The sequence below is a fragment of the Etheostoma spectabile genome, chromosome 18 (genome assembly GCF_008692095.1).
Source record: "Etheostoma spectabile isolate EspeVRDwgs_2016 chromosome 18, UIUC_Espe_1.0, whole genome shotgun sequence".
Classification (NCBI taxonomy): Eukaryota; Metazoa; Chordata; class Actinopteri; order Perciformes; family Percidae; genus Etheostoma; species Etheostoma spectabile.
This window is the reverse complement of record NC_045750.1, coordinates 21094134-21104409: the sequence shown is the minus strand read 5'-3', so window position 1 is coordinate 21104409 and position 10276 is coordinate 21094134. Positions and strand designations below refer to the sequence as shown.

Below are 10276 nucleotides of genomic sequence, written 5' to 3'. Positions count from 1 at the left end.
TAGGATTATGTGCGTGTACTCGGGCCTGTGTGTTGAAATGTTAGTAAGTACATTTACTCAAGTACTGCACTTGAGTACAAATTTGAGGCACTTGTACTAAACTTTAGTCTTTTGTTTTCTTGCCACTTTCTACTTCTACCTCACTACATTTTAGAGAGAAATATTGTACTCTTTACTCCACAACACTTTACAAATTAAGATTTGTGCACAAAAAACACCATCCATTCATCCATCTTTGTCTGTTTACCTGGTATCGATTTGCGGGGGAAGCAACTCCAGCAGGGGACCCCTTACCCGAGCCACATTAACCAGCTACGACTGGGGGATCCCGAGGCGTTACCAGTTCAGGTTGGAGATATAATCCCTCCACCTAGTCCTGGGTCTTTTCCCTGAGGCCTCCTCCCAGCTCAACACAACACAAAGCACATATAGTTTATAAAATATAAATAAAAGTCCAGCTGAAATTAAAGGCCTAAAAAATCTGAATACTTCTCCTACCGCTGCTGTGTTGCATGTGAGTTTGTGCTGGTGGAACAACAGAGACAAAAAGCAAAAAAAGCTGAGCTTGCAGCGTGTGTTCCTTCTGAATAATCCGCGAAGGCCCTTTCTCGCTGTCTGTGAATATGTTGATACCTCTTGCTCTCTTTTTCCTCATCTCTGAGGCTTTCCTGTCTCGCTCCCTCTGTTTAAGGTGACTCTACAGCTCAGAAGCCTTTGAGGCCAGACAAAAGCAACCATCACACAGATAGGATAAGCTTAGAGCTGTGTGTAACCAGATTTCATCCTGTGGCATTGTCGGAGATGCTCTACTTTACACACATTCTCACTCCCAGGGTGTCGAAAAGCTTGGTCAGGTGCCTTTTGTCATATGTTACTGACACAAAAAGTCTCCTTTGACATCAGGACTTGCAACTTTTTAATACTCTGGGTCGGTGCGATTTGGCGTCATTTAAAAATGTGTTTAACTTACATGTGGCACAAGAAGGGAGGCTAGGTTTAGGATAGTCTATATACACAACGTTCCTTTTCCGGGATAACTCTGGTGCCGGTGCTCTTTTCAGCTGGATGTCTGATACCTTGGTCTTTCTTTGTGTTGGGATTCTAAACTCCAGTTGATTTCTGAGAACTATGGTTAACTGATTCTGAGATCTCTGCCGGGTAAATCCAGACAGCTAGCGAGACTGTTGAAACAATTTGAACGTACACACTTTCCACCAAAAGAGATTGCTTCCCGGGGCTATTTTGCAGAGGCGCCATGGCTCTGTCTGCCGTTTAGCGCCACCCATGAGAATTATGATTGGTTTAAAGAAACGCCAATAACCCAGAACAGGTTTTTTCTCCTATCCCGGATTGCTGTGTGGACTAGCCAGACCCTCCTCCTCAGCGCTGTGAAGGAAGGTCTGGCAATGCGAGACTAGGTTTAGTAAAATATCGTTGGTGGGGTTACAAAATGTCCGTTACAGTGATAGTTGGGTTTAGGAAAAGATTGCCACTGTGCATCACATGTGCATCACATCCCCAACCGGCACCGTCAGACACCGCCCACCAACAGCCTGGGTCTGTCTGAGGTTTCTTCTTAGAAGGGAGTTTTTCCTCGCCACCACGCATGGTCGCACTGTCGCACTGTCGCACCATGCTTGCTCTTGGGGGAATTATTAGAATTGTTGGGACTTTATAAATTACAGACAGAGTAGGTTTAGACCACACTCTGTAAAGTATCTCGAGAAAACTGTTATGATTTGATACTATAAATAAAATTGAATTGAATTGAATCATGGAGGGGGTTACAAAATGTACGGTTAAGTGATGTAGGGGACACAAATGGGGACACAAACCCAGTTTCCTGGGTAAAGGTCCTTTGGTGTTTGACCCATCCCCCGCCCCTAACCAACCTACCTATGCAGATTTTTGGTCTTTTAAACTACTCGCTACACTCTACGTCATCTAACAGCACCGCGGTTCGAGCTCATGCTGTTCCCGGTGCTGCTGTGCTTGGTGTGTGCCATACAGATTGGTGAGGTTGATTTTTGCGTTGCTATTGTTGAAGCTAAATCCTGCTCCATTCTCAGGGTTCAGTCAATTAGTAGTCAAAATCTCACAGGTTGATGTGTGAATCCTTTTTATTACATAGGATATCCTGAGACAAATACAGAGTCACGCTAACAGCTCTCCCCCAAATTTGTCTGGTTCTTTGGCTCTTGGACCCCTAGTCTTATCCACAAAGGGTGGGGTCTCAAGGTCAGAGTGGTGTGTCTGTGTGCTTATTTCGTTATCTTTTCCGTTGGAATGTTACCACAAGTTTATGACCCACAGTTCAGGACTTGTAGAGCAAAAGAGCAGTGGACGTAAAAGTGGGACTGAAACCAGATTCAGGATGGTCCCTAACAATCAATTCTGCTTCCGACACATTTAGGAGAGGCTGGATTCTAATGGAATGTACCAGAACAGCTTATGTTATAGAACAGACTACATACTTACAACAACAAACTTAATGCATGACCAACATGTCTTCATTTATGTTGAAATAATGTTTTTTCCTTTTAGCTTAAATGTACAATGCAAATCACACACAATGTTTAAGCACATAAAACATTTTAAATTCTAACACTATATCTGACGCTGAGAGACACTGCCCAAGCGACCTTTTATGCTCAGTTCAGACTGAGAAAGGGTTACTACTCAACACATCGGCCTGAGCGATGCTGCTGTGTTCACCTCTGCCTTTCTTGATACTGTCTTATGAATCTAATACTTTGATGATCAGCCAAATACAGCAATGCAATTGTTGGCATCATTTGGAATTCTGTACCAGGCTTTCGATCGGTTCATATTTTTGTTTTTTTCTTCCCCTCTTCAGACGGGACGGTGTCGTGGACCCAGCTGATGCTCTCACCTCTCCCCAATCATTAATCACTCCGAATCTTGCTGGCAAAGATAGCTCAATCTTTAAAAGTATTGAAGTCAAAACCCCCAGTCCGGCAGGTTGATGAATTAATAATAATGCTCACATGAAGGTCTATTCAAATTGGTGGGGGGGAGCAGAGAATCAAGGTCTCCTCGCTGCTTCGCTTTGGACTTGTGGGATGTGTGTGAAGGTGTGTGATTAAGATATTACCTTGGGGATATTGAGCGTGGATCATTTTGCTAATGTAAAAACTGGCTGAAGTCGCAACAAACACGTCTCACTCTAAATGTATTTTTAGAGTGTTTCAAGTGTGTTTGGATGAATTGGGCTTTGATGCTGCTCCGCTCTGTTGTGTTTCCATGCATGTTGTCCTCTCGCCCTAGAAAAGTTCACTCGAAAGGTCATTGCTAAAGATTTTTGTTTAGTTTTTTCATGTTGTATTTGAGCCATCTGGTGCTTATTTCAGTGGCTCCTTATTACAATATGTTCTTCCTAATGATACAGCATGCATGTCTTTAAACAGAAAGAATGAAAATGTTGTCACATTAAGTGAAGAAATGTACCATAAGTGTAGGTCAACAATTCAATCCTATCATTATTTGTATGTGCAGAATAGCATAAAAGGTTACAACAACAGAAATATATGTATATAGTTTTTTTTAAATGCGGGAAAAAAAAACGGTTAAATTGTTGATCTTGTTGACTTCTTTCCCATTGCCGGTAGAAAAATATGCCTTTCTTTTTCCTTTTGATTTGGTGTCACATCCATCATCACTAAACACCCCAAACTACAGGGTCAGTGAACAGTAGCCGTAGAAAGCAGCATAGAAATGTTAAGTGTCCCCCCCACTGAATATGAGGTTGAAAAACATAACGACCAGTCTCGCTCATTTACATACGTTCTGAAAAAAGCTTCTGAATTTAACAACATCTGGGCGTTGTCATTTTTTAAAAACGGTGACCACGGGGCGGCAATGGAAGGGTTTATTTAATTTCATTTCATTTATTAACTCAGGACAACGCACATTGATGAGAAGTATAGCAGTACACGGAAATGTTCCAGATTGTAGCCCGAGGGCTAATTTCAATCTGCAGTCCATTAGGCAGGTTGGAGTTACAGTAAAAAAGACATAGATAGATAGATAGATATTTATTGATCCCAAAAAAATGGGAAATTACAGTGTTACAGCAGCACACAAAATATACATACATACAATATACATGAAATAATAATAATTATAATAACAAAATATAAGAATAAAAATATAAGAATGTAAGAACAAATATTTAAGTATATACAAGATGGGAAAAAAACAAAACAAAAATGTGCAGCTTTTGTAAATTTAAGTATGCTTAAAAAAAAAATAAAAAAAATAGTAACAGGATAGTAACAATTAGTATTAAACAAGAAGAAACAAAAAGAAAGGGAAAAAACCAGAACAGGACAATTCATTAGGTGAAGTTAAAATGGAAACATAATTGATTGTTATGCTCCACTGGAACACACAGAGCAAAATCAAGTTTTTTAGAGATTAGGATTATCTGAGGAATTCATAAGAACCATTTCTCACACTATAGGGGAGAGCCGGGACGATTGAAACAATGATGATGGACAGACTTCCTTAGGTCAAAACATTGAGAATGTTTTCCTCCTATCAGCTATATATCTCCCTGTTATTTCCTTTTATAACGGAGTTACAGCCAATAAACACATTTTGATGGTCAAAAGTAAACTTCATTAGCGGTTACATTTTTTTCGATTACTGATGAATGTTTTTCATTTAAAGGTTTGACTACATGTGGAAGGTTAGATGTTAGCGTCTTTTTGTCCAGTGGTAAAGTAGCGTAACAGTCTCCAGCCATGCTAGCTGGTGTCTTTATGCACGTTATGCTTTGAGCTAAATGCTAACACCAGCCAGCTAGCACATTCACAATTTTACCACATCCACTGTTTATAATTTGACGTAATTGGCACTGAGCTTAAATTAGTTAAGGGGTTTATTTGTGAGTAAAGCATATGAGCAGACAAGAAAAAGTTGAATCTACACCGAGGAAATCCAACACACTACAACTTCTCTCCTTCTATTATCTTTTTCTTTTAAAACTCTACTGGCTGGGAAAAAGACAGAATGCTAAAGAAGCGTGAAACGCCTTAAGGCCATCACACTATGTGACTTTTCTCAATTGAAGTGCGTCAACAAGGACGCCCTGTACAGCAGAGCAGTCGCCCTTGAACTTTGTGCTGTTCGAAAACAGATCCAAATCAACACATTTGCATAATTGTGTTTACGATGTAAAAAATGTACAATAATTGCTGCTTTCGTTGGAGCACGCACACCCGGACCATGTAATTTGCTCCTGTGTGTCTGTATGTGTGCGGCTGGCAGATCAGAGGTTTGTAAATTGTTTATCCGAGTACAAAAGTATAAAACTCACGACACAAGTTGGGACGATAGTACGTGACGGTGAAGCGTGATGATTATGCAGGGAAATCAGCAAGAAAAAAGTGAGCAAAAAGATCAAACAACGGAGCTTGAAAAGCAAAGCAAAAGGCCTACGGAAACCAAAATAGGCAGCTTGTGGAGAGCCTAATGCAGCCCTGCAATAAACAAAATTACAGATCAGCTTGGCTTCGTTATACATTCCTGGGACCGCAAAAAAAGCTGATTTCCTGTTTGTCTAGATGCGAAGATTGGGGAGAGTTAAGGCGTAATTTGAATCCATATTTCAACCAACTTTAACAAGAGGTTTTTTTCCTGACTTGACATCTGTGTGGTTGACACACACATGGCCAGTCATATGACTCATTAGTGTGTCATGCTGGGTTAGGGGGTTATATGCTGTGTGCGTACCGAGCGTGCAAGTCAGAGTCTGGCAGTGTGTTGCTTGGGTGGATGTTTGGCTTCAGCTTTTAACACTGACATTCAAGGGTTTATTGCAAGAACGTGTGGACAGGAAAACCTGCAGGGCACTTTCTCATAGTTCCCCTGATGAGCTTTTGGTGTGAGTAAGATGGAAGGGAGTGATGGGAACTAAGCGGTATAAGTTGTCAGGAGTTCAATTGAAAGGAAATATACAGAAGATAGGAGCTCGGATAGAAAACAAGCTGAAAGAAATTCTTATCCAACCGCACGTGAACCTTTTGAATAAGTTCAAGGCAGCGATAAAAAAAACATTTAATCTCAGCACAGATCTTTGTCAACAATGAGCGTGTTCAGTGACCAATGGATCAGCGCAGAGAATTCAGCCATTACTGAGAGCGGCTGGGCAGTGACAGTACAGTCATTCACAGTCATGTGTTGTTTACTGCCCACGCTGATACTTGTCCTTGCTGCCAAATCAAAGGATTATAATAAATATCTTTAAAGTAGAAAATTGCAATTTGCTGCCTTTAGCTGTTCTTGCTCTAGCAAGAAAGTTATTTGAATGAGCGTAATAACTTTCACCCATTTTCCTTGTTGGACATTTTCCAACCTCTCAGGATGGTGTGTTGTGCATACACGTTCTAAAGTTATACCTCTCACACATGAGACGCATTAATTAGCACCATGCGCCATAGAGGTTAATATTCTGTGAATTGCAACCTTGGAGTTCATGTAAAAAAAAAAAATGTGTCAATGCAAAGTCAGAGATAATTACAGTGCCGGGACGCTCACAGAGCTGCTTTTGTTGTGTGACACAGGTTTACGTAATGAGTCAGACATGCTAAAAGGTGAGCTTCCCTCAGGCTGAGTCTTTGACAGCTTCAACTCTCACTGCTATCAAAATACATCAGCTTTTCCTGAGTGTGGGCCGAAGGCTAAACACAAGGCAAAGTCACCCAGACTCCTGCGTGAAACATTATACAATAGCCAATAAATTTTGAACCTAAGCCTTGGCCTTAAACCCTTAACGCATAAATGTAAAACGACCTCACTTGTCAGGAAACACCCTTTTAGCACTGGCGGGATGGAGTGGGTGGGTGGGAAGGGGTTGTTGGAGTCAATCAAATAGACTTGCCAAGGATTAGGCCTTTTCGAAGAAGGACTACTTAGAGTTTCTTAATAAGTGGGTCAGTCAGCCATATTGATTCCCAGTTCATTTGATTCGGTGGTTCCCGACCATCTTTGTCTGATGTACCGCACACTGCCTGTTGTTCATTTTTGTGTTTTTGTGTGCCCATATTGTGAAAAAAAAAATCACCTTTTTGTGGGATTTGGGGTTTTATTTTGTGTCTCTGGTGCTTCCACACACATACAAACTTGGAAAAAAAAACTATCCATGCTGTGTTGAGGTTTCTGAATGTCCTCTGCCTACCGTCTCCGGGTGAGCTGTTCAAAATCTGCACGGCTTTCTACGTCACTAGCCGAGACGAGGTGGCTAATTGTAGCACATGCCATCAATGGCACACTAGCTTGTTCTCAATGGCAAAACATTGCTACAACACACACTAGTTCACCATAATCTCCAAAAGAACTACTTCCTGTCCCTGTTCTGCAGGTATTCTATAATGGTGCCCCTCGTTTAGAAGAAGTCTCCCAGCTAATCCTGCCTTGAACTAGACAAGACAAGAGTTATCTAGCTGATGTGATCTTACCTATCTACTGCGCATGTGCAGCTCCCACCAAAGATAGTATAGTACTGAGTTGTCTCACTCTGTAACAGAGACCTAACACACAGGGTGAAAAGAGAATCTGCAGCAATGTGCAGTACAACAAAAATATGGTGTTTTTGGAAAATGAAACCATGTAAACCTATTCTGGTACAACCTCAAAATACAGTTATGAACCTAAAAATGACAATATGGGCGCTGCATAACATATATTTAAAAAAAAAAAGTCATATGATGGAGCTGTCAATGTTTAGGTGGGTTTGGTTTTATCCAGAACTTTTACGCATTAATATAGCAAAAAGAAGTCGTCTCGCAAGCTTGTCTTTTTTATTTCAGCATGATAATCATTTTGTGAATTATGGTCGGCAGCAAAGCTTTTTAGCAATGTTTCCCCGCTGGCCGAGCCCCACTGATGGCGGTCCGTCTGCCGCTGCAGGACCTGGAGCTCACCGCCAGTGTTTCAGTTTGACTGTTAAAAAGTGCTTAAATATTTAAAAGGTATTTATTTAGAAGTAAGTTGGCTGCTAGTTATCTATCTATGGTGGTCACAATGGTGTAATGATTCAGATGGACTCCCAAGACAAGACGGTGCTCACCCAACTGGCCAATGGAAACGTGGCCCCGCCCATGACGCTATTTTCACATCAAGAGAAAAATCCTGAGACGAGAGCTAAAAATTAAATGGAGAGCAAAGATTTTGAGAGAAACACTTTTTTTGAGAGAATTTTTTTCACACTGATAGCAAAAAATATATATTTGAGAGTTTAAAAAAGTAGTTTTAGAGAGGTTTTTTGCTATTGGTATGAAAACGTTTTCTCTCAAAAAATGCTTTTTTGCTATCAGTGTGATAACTTTGTTCTCTCAGATAATTTATTTTCTCGCATGGATAACGAAACAAATCTAGCTCCATAGTACATCTGCTATTGTTCCAGTCAATGCTTTTAACTGATTATTTTAAGCATGTGTCCATTACTTTTTGCCATAACTTTACGCTTGCTGGTTTTCATAGAATCTCTGTAGAGTACTTTAGGGTGTAACAACTGACTCAGTAGGAGGTGTAACCTGTTCGGTCAGCCTATTGTAGCTGGTTTTACTGGTTATTATGACAATAAACATACCAAAGATCACATGACACCAATTTGTAATCATATAGGCTACGGAGGTTTATTTTTCTCCTAAATACAATTTTCTAATCAAATCACAATCTCCAATGTTTTTTTCAATTCCAGTGACCGCTGGCAGCTAGAGATCCTATACCCTTGGGTTGGCTCACTAAGCTATCCACCAACTGAGTAAACTGAATCGGACTCCCAAGCGAACATCATATCGCTTTGTGCCACATGTTCCGTGAACTTGACACCATTGATTGGTTTATTAGTGACAGCCGTTTCCAAAGCCCTAACATGGGAGTGGTGGAGTACTACTCTGTTGCAGCGTTCACTGTGTGAACAGTAACATTAAATCAGCTGTCCACTCTTTATCTCTGCGCTGCCGCTGCAGTTAACATTGGAGAGTGGCAAATTCCATGTGGCATAATTACATGAATCTGATTACAAATGCTGCTAATCCTATTACAAATTGGAGATGCTTTACAAGCTAAAAGGGTATTGATATTGAGTAGTTCAGAGAATAGTCTGAAAATGTGAAATTGTGGATGATTAATCTATCTGCCTTTTTGGACATATTTTCAATTAAGGCCTGTTCAGACCAGAAAATCTGGTCTGATCCGGTGATTCGTTGTGGTGCAGGTGGGAGTGTCACTGAAATTGTGTGACGCCCTGTTGTTATTTATTCCCCTAGTGTAGCACAAGTAGACTTTGTATCTTACGTTTATTGTTTTCCATCAGATCATTTATAGTTCACAACATTTCCAACTGCACTTTTTGCAGGAAACAGTCAGCTTTTACACAAACTCCCGGGCAGTTCAGTGCTTGTGTTTTGTGGTTTAAAGCTTTTCTGTGACAGCGATGACGGCAGTGATGTTTCCTGTGTACTGTACGGGACTCTCACACCCCGCCTCAAAACGGACTGACGATTTTGATTTCTTCAAAAGTTGAATCGGTCTCAACTTTTCGCCAGCTCCCCCCTGTGGCCCCCTCTGCTACAGCCTAAACTAGGGCTGCATGCGATAACATTGTTGAATATCGCAATAACAATATTACTTGCAATAAATACAAATTAAACATTAAACTGAACACAAAAGGCACTATTGAAAAAAGAATAGTTACAATAGATCCAGATAGTTAGTTACATTTTCTCGGTTTTTACTGATACTTTCTGTCAACTAATGTACCTTAAAAAACTATTTTTTACTATTTCAAGTGTGTGTACTATTTTTCATAGTATTTCGCAATGTCTTTATTAAGCCAGTTGATATCGCAATGCCTAAAAATTAGAAAAAATTAGAAAAATTGAATTGTGCAGCCCTTACCTAGACAACCTACCCCCATTCAGATTGAATGGGCAGACTTCCGTTTTCCCCGCACCGTCTGAGGACCGAACAGTCAAGTGTGAATGCACGCACACAAATACCTGCCCAAATGACATCAATGTTACGCACCTGAGCTGGGGTGATCTAATAACAGCGGTAGTGTTTTCAGCAGGTAGTAGCGGTAAATTTCATTCGGAGAGTGACCTTGCTCCCTTTCAGCCCAGCAGCTGCTCAGTCTGTCAGGTTTTTTCTCCGTGTGCCACAGCAGCAGCTGAGGAGCCATTTTGGGGCCTGATGCATTCAACAGCTGGTGGTGCCAAGCCCAGGGTGGGTGGAGGTGGAGGAAAGG

At 40.9% G+C, this 10276-nt stretch overlaps 2 long non-coding RNA genes across 2 annotated transcripts in view; one reads left to right on the top strand and one right to left on the bottom strand.

Moving 5' to 3' along the window:
- The window catches only part of LOC116706462 (uncharacterized), a 17739-nt gene that overhangs the window by 6238 nt on the left and 1225 nt on the right, over positions 1-10276 (bottom strand). The window contains exon 2 of the long non-coding RNA XR_004336241.1: positions 9651-9657. This is a non-coding gene — a long non-coding RNA (uncharacterized LOC116706462). The remainder of the gene's footprint in view (positions 1-9650; positions 9658-10276) is intronic.
- Positions 1020-10276, top strand: part of LOC116706461 (uncharacterized) — a 12839-nt gene continuing 3582 nt past the window's right edge. The window contains exons 1-2 of the long non-coding RNA XR_004336240.1: positions 1020-1183; positions 4717-4718. This is a non-coding gene — a long non-coding RNA (uncharacterized LOC116706461). The remainder of the gene's footprint in view (positions 1184-4716; positions 4719-10276) is intronic.